Source organism: Ixodes scapularis, unplaced genomic scaffold, assembly GCF_016920785.2.
Source record: "Ixodes scapularis isolate PalLabHiFi unplaced genomic scaffold, ASM1692078v2 ptg001639l_1__unscaffolded, whole genome shotgun sequence".
Taxonomy (NCBI): Eukaryota; Metazoa; Arthropoda; class Arachnida; order Ixodida; family Ixodidae; genus Ixodes; species Ixodes scapularis.
In genome coordinates, this window is record NW_024610181.1 from 422,669 (window position 1) to 450,356 (window position 27,688).

Below are 27,688 nucleotides of genomic sequence, written 5' to 3' on the forward strand. Positions count from 1 at the left end.
CGAAACCTGGGCCGCTGGCGTCCACCGAGACCGAGCTAAATACGACAACAGCGCCACTCTTCATCATTTGTCTGTACTGTGGTCACATTGATCTTTTAGAAACCATGTTTTTGCGTAAAAACAAACGGAAAAGACTATTTTTGTATAAAATTTGTTGGAGTTTAGTACAAAATGAAGGGCACGTGATGTTTTTATCACCTTTAGCTTGCAAGATTTTGCGGAAAAATTAATATTGTTTTTATACAACCATGCCTCAGCGGTCCTTTCAGGTAGCGCGTCCCGACCTAGGTGCATTTTAACTTCGGTAGAAATTCGCGGCGCGTCCGCTGGGAAGACGGGGTTGGCACCCCTGTAACCTCTTCCGCTGTATCCGTTTCGGCACCAAAAATGGCCGATTAAAGCCAAAATAGAAGTAACATGCAGTTCCTCGAGTGGCCGCTGCGGGAGAAATGGCGGCGTTCTGTTCGCCATTAGTAGCTCGGTTCCGGTGGACATATTGAGGCCACTTTTTCAGAGCAGTGTCTATGGCAGTTTCCCAACTGAGTGGCTCTAGTAACGTTGGATTTCGTTTTCGAACTCTGCAAAGCAAAAAAGATAAGCCTCCAGGAGTGCGAAACCCATTTGCAGCTAGCTTCTGGTACAGCGATAACAGCTGGAGGAGCCGTGAGGCTGCAGACTCGGTTTAACGGAAAGAAGTGGCGTCAGCGATTTCTTTGTCTGCCAGGAGTCGTGGTACCCGTGATCTTGTGCTGAGATTTCATTACAGGCGAAAGCATGACACTCAACTTTTCTGGAGGCAAATACCAGCTGGGACAACAACCAGAGCTGTCTCCGTTTAAGGGAACAGGGTAGGCCCTATTCCTCCCATGTGTTTCAGCCTATGTATGTGACCCTTTTTCTCAGGATCTGCTAGGGTTAGAGGATTCATGTTGGTATCATTGTATTTAGCTTTCTGTGTTCTCTTTACTGAACTAGATTTATTGTTATATATATTTTAGTTCTTTTTTGCTTTTGTTTTTACTGGACCCTCCTAATTTTAATGCCAAAATAGACAATAAACAGCTTGTCAGACAAAATTGCCTTGATTAGTTTCCATAATTCTAGTTCAGTAGACTCCCCCGTGTGTTGTCTTGTTAGCGGAAAAAAATAATACTTCTAGCTTTTATGGTTTCAGAGAAAAAGGGTCAAACGTTGCAAAAAAATGATGTTTTGAGATAATCGACTTTGAAGTGAAAAAAGGCGCTTTATAATAAACTTGCACTCTAGAAATGCATGCTGATGTATTCGTTCGGTAGCCACCAGCCAGGTTGTCACCTCCATAGTCTATATTTAGTTTCTTTGTTTACTGTCTTGCTTTGTGGGCCTCTTTTGTCACGAGCTGTGTAGCCCTGTCTGCCAAGTAAAGTCTTCGCCGGTCAACGCCGCGCAACCACCGCACCATGAATCATCCTGGTAAAACGCCAAGTAGAGGCTCGAAGTTGTCTGTTTTGACGTCTCTCTAATCAGTGTGTCCAACAGCACTTTTCACAGTTCAGAAAGTAGGTGCAGGCGACGCCAGCTCTTAGTGCTGCTTTTTCAACCAGCTGCAAGTCCCCACCACACACTTTGCACACCCAGCTTTCGGTGACGGTACAGGACAGAAGGTCGATGTCGATCAGTGCACAGTTGCAGTCACTAACACTTGCCTTGAGCTCTTCAAAGCATGCTGCCGAGTGCGACAGCTTTGAAGAAGACGCACACGTGGTAGCCGCTGCGTCAGGCATCAGAATGCGTTGCGGGGACTCGGCGGCATAAGAAATTGACCAATGCCGACTACTCTGGAAGCGACGCTTCTAAAATATCTTCGTCGTCTTTCGTCATTTTTAACATTCCAAATCTAGTGTTAAAGTAAACAATAAATTACGTTGCCCATGGAAGCATGCCGAACCAGAAGCAAAACTATGCGCGTCGCGACTGACGCCGGCAGTGTCTGAGGATTTATGGGGCTAAAAATGTAAAAGCTAGACAGCTTTTTGATGTTGCTGGACGAGCAATAAACATACCGCTAAACCTAGTGAAAATCTTCTTTTTTTTTCGGGTTTTTTTACAACATAGAAGAGATACAGATCGTGCATAGGTGTAAAAGGGGGTGTGGTCGGTCACCACCTAGGTTTCGGAAAAGGTAATTTTTCCTGTAGATAAATCGCGCACGCTCAAATTACACAGTCAGCATTGTTCAGGAAAGACTGGGAAATCCAAATCCCTAAAAAACAAAAACTCAATTTTTTTCAAAATTTTGCCCTACCCTGTTCCCTTAAGGGGTATCCACACGAAGGAGAACTCCGCGGACGGATGTCGTGACGTCAACAACTCGGGGAACTCCGTCCCCGGCTCCGTCGCGTGCACCTGCGGAGCTTTTGTGCTGACAGCACGAGGCCTCCGCGCCTCCGCCACGGAGGAGAACGCACCGCGAGGCGTCAGAAAGGGATGACGTATGTCTCTCGTGATGCGCGCTCCGCGGAGGAAAGGAGCAGATTTCTCCTTCGTGTGGATACCCCTTTACCAGACAAGAGGACTGTATCCGTAACCCGCCCACTGCAGCCCACTTCACCGTGGTGCCGGACGTCTTCCCACCGGCGTTCGAGAATCATTGCGAAAGTGCCTTGCAAGCAGCTAGCAGAAGCAGGAGCTGCAAGCCGTCCTGCAGTCTTTCTTACCGACGTTCACAGAAACGTCTGGAAAGACTGACATCTTGCTGCACCGCATCGCAAACCAGTGACGCGCCGCCTCGGAGGCGCAACTCTCGACCGATTAGCGTCCATAAAGGGCACTTCTAGATGGAGCGCTCGAGTGGATTTTCGCCACCAGTTAAGTAAGTGAGTTGAAGAGCCCTTGGGCATTCCCCAGCAGGGCCATCCACCCCCAACGCCCACGTCTCCGTTATCGTCATGCCGGACGAAGCCTGAGGGACACCCTGGCGGCTACCCAGCCCAGTTGACCGACTGCGGGGCACAGGTGGGGAACTTTCCCGTATGGCAGCAAAATCAAGCCGGCCACGCGCATCAGAGGTGGCGCACAGGCAATCACTGCCTGGACTCGGGCGCCGGTGGTAACAATGTTAATCGTCTTGTTCATGTCCAATTAAATGTAGCTTCTTGTTGTTGAAACCGTTGGCTCCGTGTTATTCCTCCGGTCGGGTATGCAGCAAGGCAAACCTACCACAGGTTTACTATTACGGAATTTGAAATGCCCACTCATATGGTTTGCCAACTCTTTGAACCTCTTGGAAGCACTCCACGTGCGGTCGTTTTTTCTGTTTAGATAAAGATTTGTTCCATGACTAGTTATTAGTACACATGCCACTTGCCTGTAACTCGGCACCGACGTTCCATCATCCAGGCTGCCTTGTTGTTTTCTGTGTTGTGCAGCAGGGTAGCTGCTGTTTCCACCGAAACGACGACTTCTTTGCTGTAGAAAGCAAAGCACACCTCTGAAGGAGAGGTGGGGATCTCGGCAATCCTAGCAAGGAGGACACTGCCCTCGGAGCGTTCGATAACCTGCCGGTACCGCTCATCCAACCTTGGGGGCTCCGGAGCACTGCAAATAGCACACATGCACATATGCAGTCCGTGTACACCAACTCATGTTTACAAGCAAACTGGAGCGCTTTTAGCGGGCGCAACCAGCCCCGCACATGCGCAATGGCGTGTGGGCAAGAAGCTCGCCGTCGCCCATAAAGAAACCATTGAAATGCGACGCTGTCGTCGTCGGTGTAAGTTCCCGTGCTCTTTTTCGCGTTGGAATTGTTGATTCTACGTCTTCCTGGCAATGTCTGACTACTTGAGCGGCCTCTGCGAAATTAACAAGGCACGTTACAGCGCAAAACATTGCGTGAAAAATGCAACATGCGGCGATTCCTTCCGCGGGGACGCCGCCGAGAATGCCCGCTAAAGCCTAATTCGCATGATGAGATTCCACTCGCCATTTTCAGTCGCGACGTCGCTCGGGCTGCAAAAGCGTGAACCGTAGCTCAGGTGGTCGACGTCGATACTGAATACCGCAATCAGAATCGGACTGGGTGAATCAGGCCTAAAACGTCGGTGATGGCCACTGGTAACAATGATCAACATTTCCTTTTGTCTACTGTTTGCGTCGAGCCTCTTTACCCCAACCAAACCTCAAACTTAAGTTTCTTAAGTCTTTTGAGGCCTGCACTTATTCCTTATCGCAACTACCGGGCCAACGTTTGGTCTACGAGCCGGTGTTGTCTGAAAGAGCAAACGACAACAAGCAGAAATGTTTGAAAGAGCAGACGACAGTTCGAACGATCAGGTGGCCGTTTGAACTTGAAGACGCACTGCTCGTAGTCCGCAGGTGATCCCGTCCATATGACGGTTTTCCGGCGTTCATGTTGGAACAAAACAAATAAATCTGATGACAACAAGTATCCCTGGATTCAACCCGAAGTGCTTCCCGCCCAAGCAATCGTTGTCCGACGGCATCTGCTTTTCCCATTTCACGGCACATATCCAGATTCCCGGACGAACCGAGCACATGAAAACTGACCCTCGAACCTTTCTCGACTCTTTTCGTATGGCCTCAGTCGCGGCGTTTTGACGAGAAGGCAAATTTTTGTCTGGTTTCTGTCGAAACAACGCAAGAATGCACGTCTCGCATAAGGACTTCCGCCCGCAGCCCCAAACCGGAAGTGCGCTCGACGCACCACCACCCTGCCGTGACGTAACAGAGTTGAGTTTGTGTATATCATATGAACTGGTGTGGCAGTCCTTGGGAGCAAATAGGCGTCTTAGCGGCTTACCCGCATGACCGTTCAGCCCTCCTCCTGCAACAGAAAAATCTGCATAAACAATCAAACAATAACATACTAGATCTTGCATCTGCTGATCTTTAGAAGGTATTAAAGTGCAGTGCTCGAAAGTTCAGTTTAATCTTAATTTCACAAATAAAATGCACAAGTCTCATGTAACTATCTTATGAATCGAGTGGAAATATCAGGGTAATTATTTGTCAGTCAAATATCTCTGAGGCCAACGAAGGTTCTTGATAGAATGAAGAGGACTAAAATTCCACTAAAACATACAGCTCGATAGCAACTAATAATATAAATGTTGGACACAGCTGTGTTCACTGCTTATCACCGATCGATGTCATCCCATTATTTTTATTGGACAGCATGCTTATTAGATTATCATAACATGTCAGCATCATATTTAGGCACTAATTACAGGTAGCATTTATCTGAAATAAGGGAAGTTCAAGGCCATAAAAAAGCTAGACATATTCGAAAGGGACCATTAAACAATGATAACAGTCCCCGGGTAGCTGCACTAAAATATGGCTGAGATTGATTTTATAATTTATAATCACAGTCATGCAGAATCAGATACTGATGGAGATCCGTTTATCATCACTGCCTGTGCTTGGCAAGAGCAGAGTTGAAGGAAGCACCTATCAGCTGACGCTGGATTTCTCTCTGCTCTTCCGGTGAGGGTTCGAGGGCAGCTGGCTGGGTTTTCACGTGACAAAATCCTTCACAGGCACAGGCTGTCCATACAGCTCTTTTCCTGGAGTCCTCCTCCAGGTGCACTCCTTGTCTGTGGAGCTAAACTCTTTAAGACGCTGAATTCCAGTTCTGTAAAATGAAACCGAAACTGACACTGGTAAGCACCTAGAGAGTGATCAGCGTCATCTCTCTGAACTTCTATGATGTCTGTTCTGAGGCGCATGTTGCCTTTTCAACGCTACTGTGCCAGAAAGAAGCTCGTTGGATGATAAAAAGGACTGCCCTATGATCATGTTGACGCATTGAGCGCTTAATCGCAGGCGCTCAGAACAGAGCGACACGTATGAGGCTGCTCATTCACGGCCATCCTCTTCTCTGAAATCACCGCCACAAAACTAACTATCTGGGTTCGCTGAATACACCACCACAAAACTAAGCATCATGTTTCAATACGCGACATCAGCATGCGCAATTAGTATTTCACGCGCCAGCGTTTTAAAGATGTGATTGAGCAACGATTAGATATGCCGCAAAACCGTCTCGTACCCGCGATAACCCTACTGTCGTGTTGGCTGAGAAAGAAGAAGTTAGGATTGGATGGATTGGGCGGGAGGAAAAGGAGGAAGAAGTGGATAGAATAAAAGATGTACTATCGGGGAAAAATGAAATGCGAACAGAGGAGCGCGTGGCTCGCGGTACAGGCTGCGCCGCCTGGAAGTGAGCCTAGAAGCGAGGGTGCGCGGCCTACTCCGACGTGTTCACGCCCCTCCCTCTGCGCTCTCCTAGCTTCAGCAGTGCGCCTCTTAGTGCGCTGAAAACTTTCACCGCTATCTTTGCTGGCTCAGCGCGTGCGGTGCAAAGAAGCTCGCCGCACTCGCCGAGCAGGCAAAGATAGCGGTGACAGCTTTCAGCGCACTGGGAGGCGCACTGCCGAAGCTGGGGGAGCGACAATTGAGGGGCGTAAACACATCGAAGTAGGCCACGCACCCTCGCCCCTAGGTTCACTTCCAGGCGACGCAGCCTGTACCGCCAGCCACGCGCTCCTCTGTTCGCATTTCATTTTTCCCCGATAGTACGTCACTCACAGTGACTAGGCTAATCCCTGTCGGTTCATTTTACGGTACAATATAACATATTGGCGCAGTCGACCATGAAACTGGAAACCCCGCCGCCTTTCTTGCCGACTCCCGGCAAACCTACAATTCCATGGACGGAATGGTACCCTCTCTTTCAGACATTCCTGGTGGCGAGCGGCGCTACTTCATACTCGGACGACAGGAAAAAGACCATCTTACTCAAATGCCTTGGAGTGGAGGGACAGCGAGTATTCCGTTCCCTGCCCACAACCCGTGGGGATTCCCAGCCATCTACTTCGGCGGCTGGAAGTCTTGCTGCCAGATCCCAAGAGGAGTCTATCCCAACTACTTCAGCGGCCAGTACTCCTACTACTCGTGTCTTCGACGCTGCAGTGCGTACACTGAGCAACTTTTTCACGCCTGCCATCAACAAGACCGTGGAGCGATATCGCTTCCGGCAAAGGGCACAACTTCCAGGAGAAACAGTAAAAGAGTACGTTGCCGCGTTGCGAAGTCTGGCAAAGACGTGCAAATTCGATACACTGACGGAAGATTTAATCTGCGACCAGCTTGTGGAGAAAACCAACACCAAGGAAGTACGGGAGAGGCTTTTACTCGATCCAGAGCTAACGCTCGACGCTGCGTTAGTCATCGCCAGGCAAGTGGAACAGGCTCTGCGCGAATCTAAGCTGCTAGCCCAGGGCAATAACGTTTCAAGCACTCCTCAGGTTGCGGCTCTCACAATATCTACTGCTAAATCTTCAAAACAGGGCCAAAAATGCTACAGATGTGGATCTTCAGCTCACTTGGCGGATGCTACATCATGCCCGGCACGTGCGAAGACCTGTAAAAAATGCGGTACACGTGGCCATTTTGCAGCTGTATGCAGAAAATCAACAGCAGTGAAGACCACAGCTTCCATCAGCGCCAAAGGACTAATGAACATTCAGGGATTGCCAGACATCCTGTACTGTGAAATGATCATAGCCGGCATTGCACTCAAGCTACAGGTGGACACTGGCTCACCAGTATCCATCATATCTTCTGCACTCTACGATGTGCATTTTTGGCACATCAAGCTAGAACATTCGAACCTGGAGCTCAGAAATTACTCTAATGGGCTAATCGAGGTGTATGGGATGTTCACAGCCGAGGCATCATTTGGGACCAGACATACTACAGGTACATTCCATGTCACATCCGGCAAACCGCTGGTTGGACCAGATGTCCTTAGGGGCTTGCAAATATGACTGGATATTGAAAAACATGTGTGTCACCAGCTCTCTACCAGAGGTATACAAAATCCTCAGCAGTATACAGAGATGTTTCCACAGCTATCCAAAGAGGGACTGGGACACGTGAAAGACTTCGTTCACAAAGTCAAGACGCGATCATCGGTTGCCCCAGTACAACAAAAACTTCGTCGTCTCCCTCTGACAGTACAAGACAAAGTCTCTGAGGAGTTGCAGAAGTTAGAAACAGCAGGGGTAATTGAGAGAAGCGATGCGTCAGAGTGGGTTTCCCCAATCGTCGTGGCCTGGAAGAAAACAGGAGAAATCAGGCTGTGCGTGATTTACGAAGACCAAACGAAGCAATCGTCATAGACGGTCATCCGCTTCCACATCCGGAAGAAATCTTTCACCGGCTGACAGGTATGACGATCTTCTCCAAACTGGACCTCTCATCAGCTTACCACCAAATGGAACTGGCAGAGGAGAGCAGAGACATTACAGCGTTTATAACGCATAAAGGTCTTTACCGTTACAAGAGGGTTTGCTTTGGACTAGCTTCGGCAGCTGCAGCCTTTCAAAATATGCTGTCAACAGTGCTGAAGGGATGCTAAGGCACAGTTCACTACCTTGATGACATCCTTGTCGCAGGGTCATCTCAAAAAGACCACGATGAAAACTTAAAGCGAGTCCTACCACGCTTAGAGAAAAGTGGGTTGAAGCACAACACGCAAAAGTGCACCTTTTCGGTCACGGAGTTGGGATATCTTGCCAAAGAAGGTATAAAACCAGCTGAAGTAACGCTCGACGCTATCAGCAAAGCGCCATCCCCTACAGATGTCAAGTCCTTGCAATCCTTCGTCGGACTTGCATCGTATTACTTGAAGTTCGTTACACACTACGCAACAGTGGTTGATCCGCTCCGTGCCTTGCTACGCAAAGGTGTTGCTCTTTTGTGGACAGCTGAACATGAACATGCGCTGGAGAAGGTGAAGAGCCTGATAAAGAACTGTGCTACTCTAGCCATTTTTGACCCTACACTACAAACGATGGTTACAACAGATGCTTCCAACTACGGACTGGGAGCTGTCCTACAGCAGCTCCATCCAGAAGGCGTCAGGACAGTGGCGTTCGCGTCAAGGACATTGTCCGAGATCGAACGACGGTACTCCGTAGGGGAACGAGAAGCTCTGGCTTGCCTTGGGGTTGTGAAAGGTGGACAACATTTCTTCTAGGACGACGTTTCATACTGCGTACAGATCACCAGGCCCTTGTGACATTACTTGCCACACAAGGATCGGGAAGGCAACCCATGCGCATCGCCCGCTGGTCTGCAAGGCTACTGCAGTTTAACTACGAAGTGCAGTACCGGCGGGGCGAAGAGAATGTGATTGCAGATGCACTTTCAAGACTTCCGGTTGTCACCAAACAAGACACGGCAAACGACGCAGAGGACGCCGAAATAATAGGCGCAGTTCGAGCTCACCTGCGAAGCGTCACCTTGGATGAACTTCAGAAGACTTCGAAAGATGCTACACTAACAAAAGTGAGCGAAATCATCACTTCTTCAAACCCTTCTGAGTTACAGGCACAACCTACATTGTTACCCTTCTACAAACTTAAGGACGAACTCTCTGTAGTGCAAGGCCTGGTTTTGCGTAATCAGAAGATCATCCCACCGACCACACTTCGTCGTCGGATCATGGACATCGCGCACGAATCTCATCCTGGGATTTTACAAACAAAGCAGAGACTCCGAGACCACTACTGGTGGCCGAGAATGGACGGTGAGGTCAATGACTACATCACAAGCTGCATGATCTGCCAACAACATGACAAGACCGCAAAAACCGCACCTGCTCCGATGCAGCCAGTACCTTTTCCAACAGGTGCATGGAAGCAGATAGGAATAGACTTCGTCGGGCCATTTACTAGTTTCCCAGGAAACTGCCGATATGCCATCACCGCTGTCGATTACTTCAGCAAGTGGCCGGAGGTCGAATTATGTACACACCCAACGACAGATGCTGTGATAAGCTTCCTACAAAAAATCTTCAGTAGGGAAGGCTACCCCGAAGTACTGGTGTCCGACCACGGTTCACAGCTCATGTCCTTGCAGTTCAAAAATTTTCTGCAAGACAGAGGAATCATACACTCGAAATCGTCTATCTACTACCCACAGGCGAATGGACAAGTAAAGCGTTTCAACCGGGTGCTCAAAGACTACGTACAAAGCATCTTGTTGGAGAAAGGCGATATCCAGACGGACCTGGTAGACTTTTTGGGAGTTTATCGGTGTACACCGCAAGCAGCTACAACTCTGTCACCCTCTATGTTACTACATGGACGACCAATGCGAACGAGACTGGACATCGTGGGGCTCCCGCATCTAGATATTTCAGAAGATGCTAGGAGCGCGATAAATGGACTTCGTGACAGGGTGAAGCAATATCAGAATAACTTTAAAAACTACGCTGACGAACGCCGAGGGGTAAAAAATCCAAAGTTCAAAGGAGGAGACTACGTACGTGTCCGACTTCCGGGACACGCAACAAAAGGTTCTTCGTCGTTCAGTTCTGCAGTGAGGATTAAAAAGTCCCTCGGACCTGCAACCTTTCTAACAGAAGAGGGAAGCTGCTGGAACGCTCCTAAGTTAACAAGAGCTGTTGCACCAGCAGTTCCCGCTGCAACAACTATACCGGAAGCTGAAACATCCGTCCGGTCCAGGCCTAAGAAAAATAAGCGGCCACCAGATCGTTACTCTCCGTAACACATAATTTTACCTTGTGGGGGAGTATGTCGTGTTGGCTGAGAAAGAAGTTAGGACTGAATGGATTGGGCGGGAGGAAAAGGAGGAAGAGGTGGATAGAATAAAAGATGTACGTCACTCACAGTGGCTAGGCTAATCACTGTCGGTTCATTTTACGGTACAATACAACACCTATGTCAGTCGACAAAGTTCCGGTGGTAAATACGGACCTGTCGCAATATAGGAGCAGGGCGACAGCGTGCTTGCATCATTCTGACGTGCCTGCCACGCACGAGCAGACTGCCCTTTGCACTTGAAACTTGAAGCCGTCTCCCACAACCAGCTCGACGCTGATCTCGTGTGGATCTCCCCTAACGCTGCTCGTCGCGAGGCACAAAGCAAATATAGTAACTTTATCTTCTAACGATAACGTTCTCCCGCAAAGGAAGTGGCCCGCCTGCAGCAGTAAGTCTGCTTCTTCGTAGCAGCGGGAATGCTTCGTTGCGTTCGCGTAGTCCAAAATACTGATGAGCAGCAAGGCTCTCCCTTCCTGACGGACCCTCACTAACTCCGCCATTTTGAAAGCACAGCAGTGCCCCCATAGTTAGTTGGAGTCACGAATACACCCCGAAGGATCCCTTTGTGATGGAAGGAAAGTCTCCTGGCTATATAAGGCTGCCAGCACATTGACGCCGGATGCAGATCATTTTGTCACGTCTCCGTCAGCTGTGGGCAAATAAGCTAAGTACTCAAGATCCTACAAGAAGGAATGGGAGAGAGACCCAGATTTTAAAGGTATGTGTGCCATGATAATCACTCATGTATTTCATCGTGTCTGCTGTAGCCATTGCTTGCTTTTGCCTCATTATTGAGCTTACATTTCGTTGAAATTGGGTTGATGTACGTGTAGTGAAAATTTCCTTTTATGTTTGCAGATTGGCTGATGCAATCATCGTCTGGAGACATTGAGTATTGTCGCGTCTCGAAGGCCGAGCTACGGTAACATGTGCACGACCTGAAAGCCCACAAAAGCAGCGCAAAACAACAAAGAAACATGCAGCTTGTTGCAGCAGCCATTCAACCTGGACCACTGGACAACTTTGTTCAGTTGGAGCCCTCGATCCAAGGCCAGCAAGCAAATCGCCTTGTCAATACGGCCGAGCTCCGCCTGGCTGCCCATGTTGCCGTCCACAGCTCAATCATGATGGCAAACCATCTGACTCCCTTGATGAAGGACTGCTTCAAGGAATCTGTGACTGCGGCTGCCCTGTCTATGGGCAGCACGAAATGCACATCGCTCGGTACTTGGACCAACATTTAAGGAAATGATACTCAGTGACATGAAGGCGTGCAAGTGCTCTGTCTTGCTTGACAAGAGCGCGGATGTGTCTGCCACTAAGGAACTCGCTTTCGTGTCGAGGCACTATTCCAGGAAAACCAACTCGTTTTGGGCGTCATTCTTGGGCCTTGTACCTATTCATGACGCGACGTTGGAGGCTTATTTTCAAGTTTAAGTACATTTCTTTCATCCTGTGACCTCGCTCTAGAAGATTGCGTTGGCATTGGTACTGACGGCGCTTGTGTCATGTGTGGGCGAAATAACAGCCTCTTTATTCACATGAAAGAAGAGAACCGTGGCCTAATATTGTTTAGGTGGGTTTGTCCCTCGCTGCACCTTGCGTGCAACAAAGCGGGTTCTGTTTCGCCCACACAAGTTGATTGTCTTGTACATGAATGCTTCAACGGGTTCGCGCACTCGCCGAAACGGCAGCAGGAGTATCACGCTGTATTCGCTGCATCAATTCTGGTGACAGGCCTAAGAAGTTAGTCGGGCTGTCTGGCACGCGGTGGCTTAGTATTGCGTGCGGCATTCAAACAGTCCTTGACCAATGGGTAGAATTGAAGACCCATTTCGAGTTTGCAAAAACAACAGAGCGCTGCTACACAGCTAAAGTGCTTAGTGACATGTTCATTTATGACCTCAACCTGCTGCTGTTGAAGTTCCTCAGTCCCATCATTGACGAGTTTGACCGCATGAACAAGGTGTTTCAGAGCGAGAACCCGGACCCGTCTAAGTTGTACAGCGGCTTGCTGTCGTTTGTGAAGTGTCTGATGTTGCGTGTCGACTTGCCCAATCATGCGTCGCCTGGATCAAACTGGGAAGCGCACATCATGAACGTTAGTGCCCGTGACATGGACGGGGTGTTTCGAGATTGTCTAGAAAGGTTCACTCTCTCCGAGCATAAGACTGGGTTGTTAGAGCGATGTAGGCAGTTCCTTGTGGGTACTCCTTTTTTAAGCAGAAAATTACACCATTACAGTACAAAGTTTTCAAAGGTATATCTGTTTAAACAAACCTAAATTCTTTCCTCGGTCACAGAGAACCTACCGTATATAACAGCTGTCAGGCGGATACAATTATTTTGATATGACTAAGGCCTGTGACAAGGTTGACCACCAGATACTTTTGCTTAAACTAACAAAATGCGGACTATGCCCACTGTATTGTGCTCGGTTCGAAAGTTACCTAAATTCGTAGAAATCGGGTTAGATTTTTAACTGTTTGTCTGAATCGTACGCATCTTTATCTGGAGTTCCGCAGGGTTCTATCCTGGGACCACTTCTGTTTTTAGTGTTTATTAACAATTTACCGTCCTGGATTAAAAACTCGAAGGTGCTCATGTTCGCTGACGACTTAAAAATGTTCCGCAAGATTGAAAATATTTGTGATTGCATATATATCCAATATGATATCCGCTCTCTTGAACAAAGGAGCTTGACAAATGGACTTCTCCTGAACCGCAAAAGGTCAGTAGAGATGTACCTTACTAGGAAGAAAGCAAGCATAATGTATGACTATACCCTTTTTGAAGCACAAGTGCAGCGAGTGTCGCACGCGCGTGACCTTGCACTTAAAAAAAAGAGTCACTATGACTCCCTTTGGGGGTTTTTCGCGCGCTACAGATTTGACTCCTCCACGACTCCAGTTTGTAGAGTAACTTGACTCTTATTTAAAAAAGAGTCTTGCGACTCTGATCAGACTGGAGTCATGGTAGTGTATGGGCGACTCCAGGTGACGTAGTTAACTGCGACTCTTTAACGACTCTTATCGAACGGAGAAAAAGAGTCACAGAACTCCTTCCTAATAATCCCCGTGACTCTGTAACAAGAGTTGTGAGGACACTCCTTTTATGAAGAGTCCCCCGACTCCTATCGCAAAAGAGTCATGGAAGTGTATGAGCGACTCTCCGAAAGATAATCAGTGTTGACTCTCACTTTGTCTGGAGTATAGCAGCCATAGTCAAGTGACAGTTTGTTGAACGAAGGGAGGCATTGTGATCGTTAGGAAACTTCTTCCCGCGTGTGAGGTTCAACTTGAATTTCCGTAAAAAAAGGGTAGTAACATCAACTGTGTGAAAGTATAAAAGTTGAAATGGAAACTTCGATTCCACCTAAAAGAGGCGGTAACATCAATTGTCTGCAAGTGTAAACGTCGAAATGCAGAACTAATATCTTGCAATTTCCTTTAATGAAACAGGGAAAAATGAATGATGATGGTCTTAACGATGCTGAACTGAATGCTGCTCTAAAATTTATCATGAAACACAACAGAAGCTTTCAGGACAACATTTTTTATTAGATTGGAATTTGCACACAACAAAAAGTGAGTTTTTTTAACCGGCAGCTTAACTTTCTATTAGTTTGATTACACTTATCATTTACAATATGTTGCATATTTCTTTTATGACATGTCTGGACTATTGGCAAGAGCTGGTGCGAACCTGCATGTTCTGTTTCTTCAGGCATGCTTTGAGTGGACAGGTGGGTGGCTATAAATTGCAGGAATCTTCAAATTTAACAATAAAGATAGCTGTTTTGTCTCAGCTCCTATCACGGGTGGTTCCGTTTCAACCCATTCCCAAAACAACCTTCCCGTTTGTACCTTCCCGTTTCGACCCGTATGAAAACGACTTTCCCGTTTCATCCTTTCCCATTTCGCCCTTTCCCGAAACAACCTTCCCGCTTCGGCCATCGTTCGGTTAGTTTGTATTGTTCGTTAACAGTTGATTAGGTTCAAGTGTCCTGTGTCTGTCCTCCTTGCGCACATCACTTCTCCCTCTCCCAAAACAACCTCGGAGACATGGCACCGTAAGATAACGCTGTGTCAGGGAAGGCTCACCCGAACATTTACTACTTCATCGACCTGCAAACGGGATGATCCTTGAGAAGAATATTGCTGCAGCAGCTTGCAAATGGTGGTGCCGTGCGGGCCAGGTGACCGCCGCGAACTATCACAACTGGAGTACCGTCTTTCTGATGGCGCGATTTTCCTTCTCGACTTCCTCAACCAAGGCGACAACATTTTGTGGTTTATGATATTTGGCTGTGTACGCGACGGTTCTGTGTTTGAACTTGTAAGAAAATGAAGTCGCAATCATATGCCCGTCAGCCTGTCTGATTTATCACTTTAAAAAAGTATCCCGTTCACTATAAGGAAGTTTTAGAATAACGTACGTAAGCGCTTCGGGTAACCTAAAAGTAGCGTCGCGATATAAAAACTTAGGCAACGCTAATTTTTGTTTACTCAAAATGCTTGCCTGCGTTACTCTAAGACTTCATTAGTTGCTTTCGTAGACCGCGTTTCCCCTTTCGCTAAGCCCTCCGCAACGAAGAAGCCGCTACTGCGCCTCCGCGCCGATGGCCTTGACTGTAGAGTTCTGGGTATCGTAGCGGGTTGCGGAGGAGCGTCGCGTGACTTCGAAAACGGTCTACGAAAGCTCCCTGCTATTGTACAGAGCGCAAAACCGTTAGCGCGAACAAGTGATTGTTGGTTTTAGCTGTTTGTCTAAAAAAAAAATCAGAAGACTGCCATCAATATTACTCGTGTGTTTGAAAGTGCTCATCTGGGCCACTAACCTAACCGTTAAAATGTGGTACCTTCTAATACCATTTCGAAGTAAAATTCGAAAAATCGCCAAGATCGTGTTCGTGGTAACGTTGTCGCGCAATGTACATAGTCCATTTCGTAATTAAACATTTTGGGGACCATCTTGAAAGAAACATTTTAAGTGGTTCAAGTAGAAATATATTTCCTTGAAGCTTGTCTAAAAGTATTGCATATTTTAATAATACGTTTACAAGCAAAAATATTTCACAACATAACTGAATTGCTCGCCTGCACCTTTGCATTAATTACATTAACATGATTTCGGAACATATTCTTAAGCAGAAAAACTGCGCAAACCAGGATTAGAACGATTGACACGTTTTGCGAAGAGGTTTAGATGCGCGGGGTTTTTATACCAATTAACGGGTTCAAACGGGACGAATTCAAACGTAAAATATGTCTTGGCTACGGGTTCAAATATGAAGGGCGTTTCGGGAACGGGTTGAAACGGGACAGGTTCAAACGGGAAGGTTGTTTCGGGAATGGGTCGAAAGGAGACGGGTTCAAACGGGAAGGTCGTTTCGGGAATGGGTCAAAACGGGACGGGTTCAAACGGGAATGGGTTGTTTCGGGCTACACCCCATATCACTGCCATTTGTGCACATGCAACTTAATGAGTCCTACCATGCAGTACTGCAAAACAAACCACAAGTATATAAAACAATTACTTTATTAGAAACTAATGTGATACATATTGGCTTAAAAGCCTGCTTCGGCTTATCACAGGTATTTTATCACAATAACTAAACAAATAACATCATAAGCAATAATACTAATACACAAAACTGGTTTAATTATTAGACAATAATGAAAATAAATTACAATGACAAGTTTTGTGAAGGCTTGCTTTGCCTGCTTGGTGTTGCAGGATAAAATTAGAATAAAAATAAATTACAATAAGTTTCGAAAAGGCTTGGTTTGCCTACTTGCTATTCTTTCAAAGCTTGATTTTTCTTTCTGCAGTTCCTTCTTTTAGGGTTTGGATCCTCAGATCAACAGATGCACAAAAAAAAAAAAAAAGAAATCTAACGGAAGTTTGGATACACAATGGAACACACAAACCTTTGCATTATAGCTTGAATATTCACCAAATACATATGGAAAATATTAAAACAGTAAACGTTACTGGTAATTCTGTTTCCCTGTTCTGTCACAACTTTCACAGCTCTTACCGAAATTTTTGTATTCTTTTTACCCATAAGGTGCTCAAGCACAAAAAGTGTGCTTTGCGATTCCCCCCCCCCATACACACGCACATACTGACCTTTCTACGCTCGGTACTTGGCTAATACCAGAGAGATTCCTGCTGAAAAGTCCAGGACATCGATTCATAGGTCTTCGCAGACAACGCACATGCTGCCAGATGTCCATGGGGGCTATCCAGTGAAAAGTAACGTCGGGTTCCCGAGAGTCTTTTCTCGGTCTTGGGGGAAAAAAAAGCCAATGATAAGAAATAAGTTCTGAAAGTCAGACGAAGTTGTAGGTGAGCAAAGTAAAATTGTTGAGGACATGTTAAGTGCCCACAGTGTCATAGATGGAAAGTCCATGCACCCGAGTGAAGACAAGTGAGGCAGACGCCCGTTGCTGCCTTTTTATATTTCGCTTTCCCCAATTCTCAGTTGATTGTGAAGTGTTTCGTATGGTGGAACCAGTGCATCAGGGTGTCTACCAAATCACTGATTTCAAATTCCCTGACTTTACTAAAATTTCCCTTGACATTTTGATAAAAACTTCCTGACCGATCCTGGGTAGAAGGATCCTATTTCGGAAACGTTATTCAGCATAGTCGTGGCCATGCGCAACCGTCAAGCTTTGTTCCCCATCGCCGTTGCACTTTCACAAGTCATTTTCCCTGATTAAGCCAACTTTTTGACGATTTACCTGAAAATTTCAGGTTGGTAGACACCCTGATGATGTATAAGGTTAGATGGACACCACAAAAATGCAGACCATTGCATTCAAAATTATTTTCGCCACCAGGAGGAACCTAAAATATTCCCATGGAGAGAGATAGAGAGCGGAGGGGCGGGGGAGGCTGCTGCTGCTATTGTCTACTTTTTCTTTTAAAAGAACATCAATTTAAGGCTCAAAGGGAACGTAAGTAATACATCAGTAAGTGCACTGAGAGCACTTGAAGAACAAGGGGCACGGTCCTTACTGAGGAAACGGGAGGGTACTAAGTCTAGCTGTACCTGTTCTGCAGCACCCTGCATAAGCTAGGTGCTAGGCAAGACGGGCTTATCTACTGAGAGTGTCTAGTACAGTCAAAGAAAACATTATAAAATTATTTGCTGGGCAAGCTGCTTTGTGGCTGCAATGAAAAAAGAGTACATTGAAACAGGGACAAGGAAGGAAGGGAAAACATTCTTTTCTGAATAAACTAGTTGGTAGTGAGCACTCGTTTCTTCCTTTCTCGTTATCGTCTTATTGCGCTCACTTCTTAGTTGTAACGAAAGCAAGCCACGATGGAATTTAGAGAGGGCTAAAAGCTTGCTTTAACATCTGTGTGCATGTTAGGGAACGCTTTATGTACCAGGCCTACTACAAGGTACTAATCATCACAATTTTCCATCTGAGTAACAAAATAATGTATCTCTGCATTACAAAAGTATCCTATAACTTTTCGTGTGCTCTACCGATACAGGCATCTTTTGCACGCAGAAATGGCGGCACACTAAAACTAATAGTAATTTGTTTATCATCTTTGCTTAGATAAATGTTACTGAAGTTTGGCAGGAAAAAACCGCCTTCGATATGAGCCCGAATCAGGTCTTTGGTTTGTTTTAAGTCATGGCCAAGTACTCCTAATAAAATATTGAAATAACCAGTTGAGAACACATCGGATGATACTTATCTCACTTGGTCTCCAGCTTTGAAAAAAAATATGTTTACAGATTGGCATAGCGAAGACACCCTTTCAACCAGATTTATTTTAAATTGGCATAGCGAAGACACCCTTTCAACCAGATTTATTTTAAACAGCCATAGTTACATGTGATTTATCTTTAACAGTAGTTACATCGACCACGCAAACGGCACAGCTCTCCTCCGCTCTTGTCCCTTCCCCTATCTTGTTTTCTTTTACGAAGATCGGCATCGATAAGAACAGCGTAGGCCTCGACGACAGCAAACAGAGCTTGTTAGTGGTTGTCCGCACCAATTTAATCATAACAATCTAACCCTCTTTTTTAAGAATGCAAACAAAAAGATGCTTTCCCCTGCAAAAAAAAAAAAAGAGTGAAGTGGATTAGAGTATGACCATAGCACCTCTATACTCACAACGCCTGCCAGGTCAACGACAGAGTCATAGAGTGCCTCGTCACAGATCTGGAGCGTAAGGATTTGGTAGCACGGAGCATCAAAGAGCCATTCCTCGGGGAACCGGGACGTCAGCGCACAGCTTTTGCGGTAGCGAGGACCAGAAACATACTTTTTTCGTGTTTCGCGTCCGCTGCGGCGAGACTCTTTTTCGTTGTATGCCACTCCACCTTTTCCATTTCGGCGACCGCTTCTCGTGGAAATCTGCCAGGCTTTGTCAGTATAAAGGAGGCTATGGTACGACATATGCTGGTGCTCTGTAGCGCCGCCTCGGTAGCTCCGAGGCGAGAGCGCTGGCCTACGGATCCCCATGTGGCGGGTTCGAATCCCGGCCAAGGTGCTCGCAATCTGACGGAGGCTTATTGCGGAGAAGGCGCCGTGTAACCGAGCTTTCGGTTGCACGTCGAAAGATCCCCAGGTGGTCGAAATTAATCCTCAGTCCTCCGCTGGGGCGTGCCGGATGCCCGTCGTTGGTTTGGCACCTAAAACCCCCAAATTTGACTTTTGGTGCTCTGTAGCCGGGCGCCATCCTGCTGTGTAATCTTTGGGCAGCCCCTTAGTCCACAAAACTGAGGATGTAGAGGTTATCTATCCCACCTGTGACATTATCTGCAACTCGCAAACTTCAGTGCTGCATTGGATTGTTTCCAGCAAGGCATGCAAGTGAGTCATGTTTTTTTTATCCGCAAAACTTTCAAATGGCCTAATTGTTTACCTCGGCAAAAACTGCACGGTTCGGGGCACAGCCACGCAGGCGGCAAGGCGTTGACACCAAGAGGTCCCGTTCTCTTTCCCTCGCTGGCTCTTGTGGTACCCTTGTCTCCGTCGACTGAAAAAAAGTTCCTTCAGTGTCGTGCATACTTGAGCCTCCACTGAAGCAAAAATGATTCCATATGAACCTACTTGCCATTAAAGACCAAAGTTCACTACATCAATCTTATCTTCTACCCATCTAATACAATGGTTTGTTAACAGGAACACCACCGTTAACTAAAAAACTCATTCGTAATGCAAGTCCTCCGTAGTAATGAATCATGTTCAAGGTCTAATTAAACAACAAGCACGGGCACTAAAGACACCCTCCTACACGGGTGAGTATCAGTGGACCCGAATCGGCTAACATTTGCAAGGCCTAGCTTGACAACATAATAAATGACATTGTTTCTGGTCACATTATCTTTTTTAGATGCTTTGGCATTAATTCTGACCTTTGACTGGTTTTGAGCGCACCAATATAATGTTTGCAACTTCGCCATGGGAACCACGCAGTTGTTTCAAAACTAAATTGCAAGCTTTCAAATAAAATAACAAAAAAAGTTGTACCGATGCACGAATATAATTACAACTGTCTATGCCCGTACCCGCTGGCACCTTTTTCCAGAAAAATCAACAAATACCAAAGTAATGCACGAATTATACATCGTGAAGAGGCCTTCCGACAGCCTGATGAACAGTGTATTGAATGACAAGAACGCATGAACTGTTAAGTTCTCCGTTCACTGGATGGTTCTCTAAAGGCCCGTTCACACTCTTGCGACCTCTTAAAACTGGGTTCCTTAAAACCTCTTACGAGGACACACTGGCGCAATGTATTCGGTAGCAGTGTGAACTTGGCGGTCCGGCATATCTACTATTTCTCTCGCGCATTATCCTTTCTTTCCTAGCTCGAAAAACTTTTGTCAACGTCATAAACGAGCCTTTCGTATAGTTATTAATCACATTTGACCTCGGAAATCCCGCAAAACCTTCGGTCTTGTGAAATGCAGTTCCAGGGTCTGCGCATAGATTGCGTCAGTGTGCCAGTGTGTTCTCTCGTCCTAAGAATTTTTAAGAGGTTTTAACAAGTCTCGTCTCTCTCGGTCGTACTCATTTGCAAGAGTGTCAACGGGCCTTTACCCTTCATGGCACCACGAATCTCTACCACGCGCCGAGAAACTGAAGGAGAGGATGAGACTAGAGTACGCAGAGACGTCAATAAAGCCGAGTTCTGATTCGAATGATTAGTGGGTAGGCCTGAATCTAGCTGCCTTTGCCTCCACTGCACTCGTTAAATGCGTTCAAATGCGAAAATCGAACGCAGGTGGCCGGCGTTACGGGTTCTAACGCGTTCGACGTGTGCAGTGGAGGGAGGCTGAGGCAGTTAGCTTCAGGCCAACCCACTAATCATTCGAATCAGACCTCAGCTTTATGGACGTCTCCGCGTACTTCTTTCTCTCACTTTCTCGCCGCATAGGGGACTGGATGGCGAATAGCTAGCTGCTCGCCGAGTAATGGCGCAAGTGAACCCCCAGAAGTACGATGCCTGTACCTAACGGAGGACAGAAAAAAACACCAAGCGGGTCGAAGAGCAGCACTGCTCTAGAGTCATCTCCTTACCAGGCAAAGCTGATGTTGGCGAAACCAACCAAAAACCGGCGTTCCACTGCCGCTTTACCCCCCTCCCCCCCCCCCCCTCCTAAGAGGGAAAAAAAGGATGCTTATAAATCTTTGTAATGCGAAATTAGAGCGCGGCTCTTGAGGAGGATTAGGGGAGGGTACGGAGGGGACGGTATGTCCCTCCTTCTCTTTTGTACCCTCTTCTCCCCCTCCTCCTCCATACCCTTCTACCCATCCTCCTCCAGCTCAGTTTCATCGCTAAATTTAGTGGAAAAAATGGCGTAACATTACTTGTTTTCATGTCACCTATGAACGAATTCAGTTTCTCCGCTTTTAGCGGGCAAATTGACGTCACGAGACCTTGACACCAGTTTGGCTCTCCGCTACGTCACCTTAACATCAATTCGATTTCCCGCTAGATGTACACTCTAAAAAAAATCCGTTCTTGAAAGGTTCTTCGCCGCCCCAAGAACTCTTTTTCCTCGTGAAGAACTGTTTTCGCTCAAACAGTGTCGCCCCCTGGCGCAGCAGAAAGGCGACCGGGCGATGAAGAACGTTTGCCTGGAAAAAAGTTCTTCATAACGTTTTTTTTTTGTTTTTTTTTCTTTCTTTTTTGTTTTCGAAGAAGCGGTTGCGCGCGAAGGAGTGCCGGTGGTGCCGCTGCGCCGCGCCGTTTGCCCGCGTGAGATTTTGTAAATTCGAAAGTAACGGCGGCCAACAATTCGGGGTTCGCTGTTTACTGTTTCGACATGGTTCTGTCGGTGGCATTCAATGGATGGGTTCACGGTGCGAGAACATACAGATGTGTGTAGATGGAAGCTCCAGGGCGTGTCAGATTGGTTGACAAAGCAAAACCTTCTAGACTTCGCCCAGAGATTCGAAGGTAAGCAGAATGCTCCGTCGTCTTTGTTTGTGTTGGTTGGCGGCGTCGGTTTCGTCTCGCGTTTTCAGTTTCCAAGTTGAGGGTAACGCCGGTAACGGTGGCTGATCGGGGTCTCGATGGTGCTATCCTTCCATACTTCCATGTGCACGGGAATATTTTTTTTATGAAACTTGTAGTGCAGTGTGGATATTTGGACATGTTTTGTGAGCGACGAACTGCTTCCGGGTCTTTCGGCGATTGGTGAGATTTGTCGTCGTTTGTGCGATTTCAGCATGAGCGGATACGAGTGTTCAAAGTTTTCGCAGTGCTACCACATAGGGAGTCATCTGACAAATCATGTCCAGATAGCTCATGGTGACCCGGACTTTAATTCTGTTTGCAAGTTGGGTGAGTACTCTCCGTCTGGACGATATTTTATTGCATTTGAGAGCTTCAGGAAGCACATGAGACGTAAACATGTCGAGGGAGGATCTGGGGAACCAGAAAATGGAAGCAGTGTGGGTGTGATGCATGCCACTGCTTTATGGTTGTCCCCCTCCCCCCCCCCTCTTCACTCTCTTTATACTATATTTGTGTACACCATCGGAATAAAAGGGTAGAAAAATGTGGTATAACTTCTGTCATTAACATATATAACATATATGTATGATATAAACTGTATGTGCAATATTTTATCTCCTTTTATGCAGAAGAGGTTGATGAGAAGACGTTACTAAACTTGTCAGTGTGGATGATTGAGCAGTTGCTCCCTGCTATGAAACTGCGAGTCAAACTGCTAAAACTGATTGAACAGCTAAAAGGAGACATAAAAGAAAGGTGAGGCATATTACTCAATTCGAAATTTGCGTTCCATTTGTGAAATTCGAGATGCACTAATTACATTGTTATTTTTCAGCTTGCCTGGACCCTCCAATGTGCCTCGTGCTAGTAACACAGCAGCCTCAGTTTGGTCTACAGAGGTTGTAAGGATGTATGGTCACAGATATATTCTCTCCCATAATTTCCCTCGCTACTGTTACAGAGGCTGTGTGAAAAGAGTGAACTGTTCCTTCAACCCCAACGAAATGAAGCACGAACAAAGTTGGTCGCTGCGTTGGCAGACGACATTCTGAGCAAAACTCCGAAAGCAGCAGCATTTGAAGTCCTCACTTATATATCTTAAAATAGAGGCTAACATTTGTTGTTTTTTCTTTCCAGAACGCCAAGTCGGTCTTAGCTAGATGATATCATGCGTGCTCTCCAAGCGGCATACCCCTTCCTGGCCGACTCCACTGGACGCTGCGTAAGATTTACAAGAACTTGTTTTAATTCTGACAATTGAAAGGCTTGTATCGAAGTTCATTATCTGCATTGTAACAGGCTTGCTACTCGTCAGTCTCACTGTAGGATTCACTGCGGCACAGCCTTATTAACAAAATGAAAAAAGAAAAGTTGCTTCTTATGCATCTGCCAGAAGTTCAGCAAAACAAGGAAAACTATGGCAAAGGTGGTGGACGAAAGCGAAAGGAAAAACGCCAACGCAGTGACTGTATTCAAAAATAAAAAAGGACCGTGGTAAGTTTGTTATAATCTGGTTCAGACACAGTTAAAGGAAATAAAACTAACCTGGAAGCGGGAACTGTTCTGAAATAGTTATTCAGCTAAATGTAGTTATGTAATTGCTGCACCATATGCTTCAAAGTGCTTAGCCTATTACCTTTTGCCAAAATGAGAGGAATCTTTATACAGTTTTCATTTGCCCGTCCAGAGGAATGGTTAGAAGCTTGGGAATGACCTTACCAAATTCGGCTTGATTGTTTTTAAAAGGCATATTTGTTGTTCGCATGCAGATTCTTGTTATGAAGTCTTAAATATACGACATTGATATTCACAATCAAATGACGAAATCTTTGTTTTATTATAACCTTTAGAACTGTAACAAAACATCACTTTGAGTACTCAAAATGTTTCTATTTTTACATTATTTTATTTTAGTGGTACGTACTGTTTGCTTTACTTTTGATTCCGTACCTAAAATCACTATTCACAGAAGCTTATACTATCCATCATCACTCAGACTGTTGTTGCCATGTCTGGTGCTTCTATGTGCAACTAAGCAGATAGTGCTTTGTTCGAGAGAATCAAACTCGTCAAGCAATTGATGTTAACAAAAGGTTGCACAGGAGTGGGAGGGCAAAGTAGATAGTGTTTTAGTTGAGCATGTCAACACATTAACCGTATGATAATATTCACAGTGGTAAGAATAAAGACGAAGTTTTTGCTTACATGCCAATACATCTTTTAGCAGCTCCTAAACGTACTTTTGGCTACTCCTAAATAGACTTCTGACTACTGCAACAGGTGCTCCAAAGTGACTTGAACGAATCACATTGCTGTAAATGTAATCTGTAAAAGTCACAGTTGCATGGCTTGTCAGATATATCAAATACTCTCTGGTTGTCTCTCGGTTAAATCTCTTTTGTTGCATTGAACTGCCTTATTATAGCTAAAATATAGAGTGCATATAACTTGATCTATTTGGACCCGTGCACCCACTGTTTAAATTACAATTTTTTACATAACATAAAATAAGGCTTCCTGGAGTTCGTCTGGTACACAACTTTGTTCTTCAAATCCCATATTCTGTGCATGGCACTGACTTTTTTTTTCACGTTCCACATCATGACGTAGAAGGTACCGACAACTGTGCAGACCACGTAGAGATTATGGCTGCTGAATGCTCCAAGGCTGCAACAGATGTGAAGCTCTTACTTCAAATAATGGCACAGACGTAACAGGCAAGGAGGGTAGACATCGCTGGCAAGACCACCACTGATGTTATTTAGCTGTACCCGGCCCTCTGCATTCCCGAAGTGGTAATTTTAACACCTTTTCCACTAAACTTTCAAAGCAATAGACAGCCTGAATGGTGGATCAGTTTTGTCTGGTTTTGAGTTACTTCAAACCTAAAAAGGGTATACTAAGAGAGTTAGGCACTGTCTAAATTCAACTAACAGCCTGGTTTGCAGCTGCCTACTTGCAGTGCCGTTGTGCTCTTTTTCTGGGTTTAACACCTGTTTGTGCCATGCGCCCTCGCAGTGTGTGGTTGGAGTGGGGCATGAGAGGAAGGGGCCAGAAGTCTTGTTTTGCCGCAATTTCCTTTTTCCTGCTTCCACACCTGAGTCGTTGCCTCGTCCATCTCGTCTCCAAGATAGCATTTTTATCCATAAAGTATACCTCAACAAGAAAGGGTTTTGAAGTTTTTCCAAGTCAGTGTTTGTTTTCTTTTGTTAGTGGTCAAATAATAGATCTGAGCTCGCTAACGTGCCATATATGAAATCAGACATCTAGAACGTTGTCTCCATTTTCTCAAGGCCAAAATTTCAGTGTCTCATTTCAGTGTTCCACTAGGCCGTGTTATATTTGATCTATATTTTAGGCAGAGAAGCATTCTACTCATGTGCTAAGTTTCAATTTAGTCATGTTCAATAAACGTCAGTATGTTTTTTTTTTTGTGAACCGCGGTATCTTGTCTTCATTTCACCATTGACAGGTTGGACATTGCAGAGCATCTCTTTTGTTCTCCTACCTTTATTTCCTATACCTCATACTTCGTCTTGACAAGAGTATCAACGATGAATGTGTACTTGAATACCCATCCAAGCCAGTGGTTCTGCAGTAGATGTAGGGCCCCAGAAAAGGAGCCTTGTTGTTCAAAGCCTGTTTTGCACGTCTGTTGACGTTTGCAAAACGTCTAGGTGATGTATATTGCCTCTTTGAACAGTTCGAGACAGTCAATAAAGAGCGGTTTACAAAAGAGCTACTGTACACCTAAAATTGCTGCCCAAGTCGCTTTTTGCGAATAAGTTATTCAAGTTAACTCGAAGGTGGTCTTTGCAACAAAACTTTCATTGAAAAGGTTCATAATAGAAAGCTCTCTCGGTGAAAAGTAACTTAAAAGTTAGGGGTGAGCAAGTAGTGGTTAAAATAAAATCCTTGGTAGTTTTTTTTAGTTTTCTCTCGGATGGAACGGTTTTTCATCAAATACCTTTGCAAGCTTCTTATAAGCTCTTCCAATTGACCAGTAAATCATGAAAAACCTTTATTGAGTTTTCTTAGGGTCTAAGGAAATAACAGTTCTAAATAACCTCTCAAGGGAACTTTACTGTTGGGGTGTGCGAATACCCCTCGGTTCAAATAGCGCAGCGATATTTCTAGATTCAAGAAGTCCACGGTACACAATGACTTTCATTGCAGTGTTGAACCTAGAAATATCGCTCTTCTTTTCGAACCGAGGAGGTATTCGCACACCCAACATAAAAGTTCCCTTGAAAGGTAATTTAGAACTTATTTCCTTAGACCCTAAAATAACTCAATAAAGATTCTTCATAACTGGTTAATTAAAAAAGAGCTTATAAGAACCTTCCAAAGGCACTTGATGAAAAATCGCTTTATCCGAGAGTGACCTAAAAAGAACTGTTTCATTGAAAAGAGTACTTAAAAGAACTGTTAAACGGTTCTTCACCAAGAACTGTTTTAGCGAGAGAAGGGCTGAAAAGAACTTTTTACAAGTTCCTCGCGAAGAACTGTTTCATTGAAAAGAGAACTTAAACGAACTCCTTAAAGGTTCTTCATGAAGAACTTTTTTATAAGGTGCTTAAAAGAACCTTTTAGGGTGCAAAATATGGACAAGCCGAAGAACTCCTAAAAGTTCTTTTTCGAACTGATTTTTTTTAGTGTGTAGCGGAAAAATTAAGGTCACGTAACGTAAATTTCCTGGCTCAATTTAGCGCGGCTACGCCGACGCCGACACCGCGAAACATAGAAATGGCCGCCTAAGAGCTGCGCTCTAACAAAAAATAAAACCGAAGGGAAAGATAATTAGTGATCCCCCGAATTTGCGCGCTGTGTCCGAACGTTCTACAGACGGTGCGATGCACACCGCAAGAGAGTGCGCAATGCGCTGGAGGTCACACAGTGCGCTTCGAGGGTTTTTATTGCGAAAACTGAACTCATGTCTAGGTTTTTTAAGTGCGTCTTATTGTACACCACTAAGTTGTCTAATTTTGCCCCACAGGGCGCACTCTAAGAAAAAATGGAGGAAAAAGGTAGCAACGGCGCGTCTTCCTCCCTTCTACTGACGCGCCCCCAAGCGGACACGAGAAGAAGGGAGGAACGAGACGTTTTCCTCCTTCTCCAGGGAGACGGGAAATAAGCTTTCGACCTCCCGACTCATCTTCTTTCGGTTTCGTTTTTCGAGCCGGTCCCGCACGTTGTTTAATAAATGCTGTTGAGTTGATTCATCTTCAGCGGTAGCGAGGGCCGCCAGTAATTCCGTGTTCTAGTTCAAACGTGCATAACATTTCGGTTGCATAGACGTTTTTATTACTCATTTTATCAAACGAGCAAACGAAGCCGCTAGAAACAGCGAAGTTCCGGAGCAGTGCCAGCAGAGCCACGTACACTGGGTAGGATGGCCGTCTCCGGAATCCGGGCCGTCTCCGGAATCCGGGCCCCCGCGGAACTACAGTAGCGGAACCACGCGGAACTGTGCCGACGTTTTTGACGTTATGGAAATCGCAGGAACCGCGTCCAAGTCATGCAGGTTTTCCTGCCGGCTGCCTGGG

General features: G+C 45.8%; 2 pseudogenes; one reads left to right on the forward strand and one right to left on the reverse strand.

Moving 5' to 3' along the window:
* Nucleotides 1–11,134, reverse strand: part of LOC115331820 — a 65,016-nt pseudogene extending 53,882 nt beyond the window's left edge.
* A 627-nt stretch (nucleotides 11,135–11,761) lies between these two features.
* LOC115309404 lies at nucleotides 11,762–13,389 on the forward strand (annotated as a pseudogene).
* Nucleotides 13,390–27,688: the final 14,299 nt, after the last annotated feature.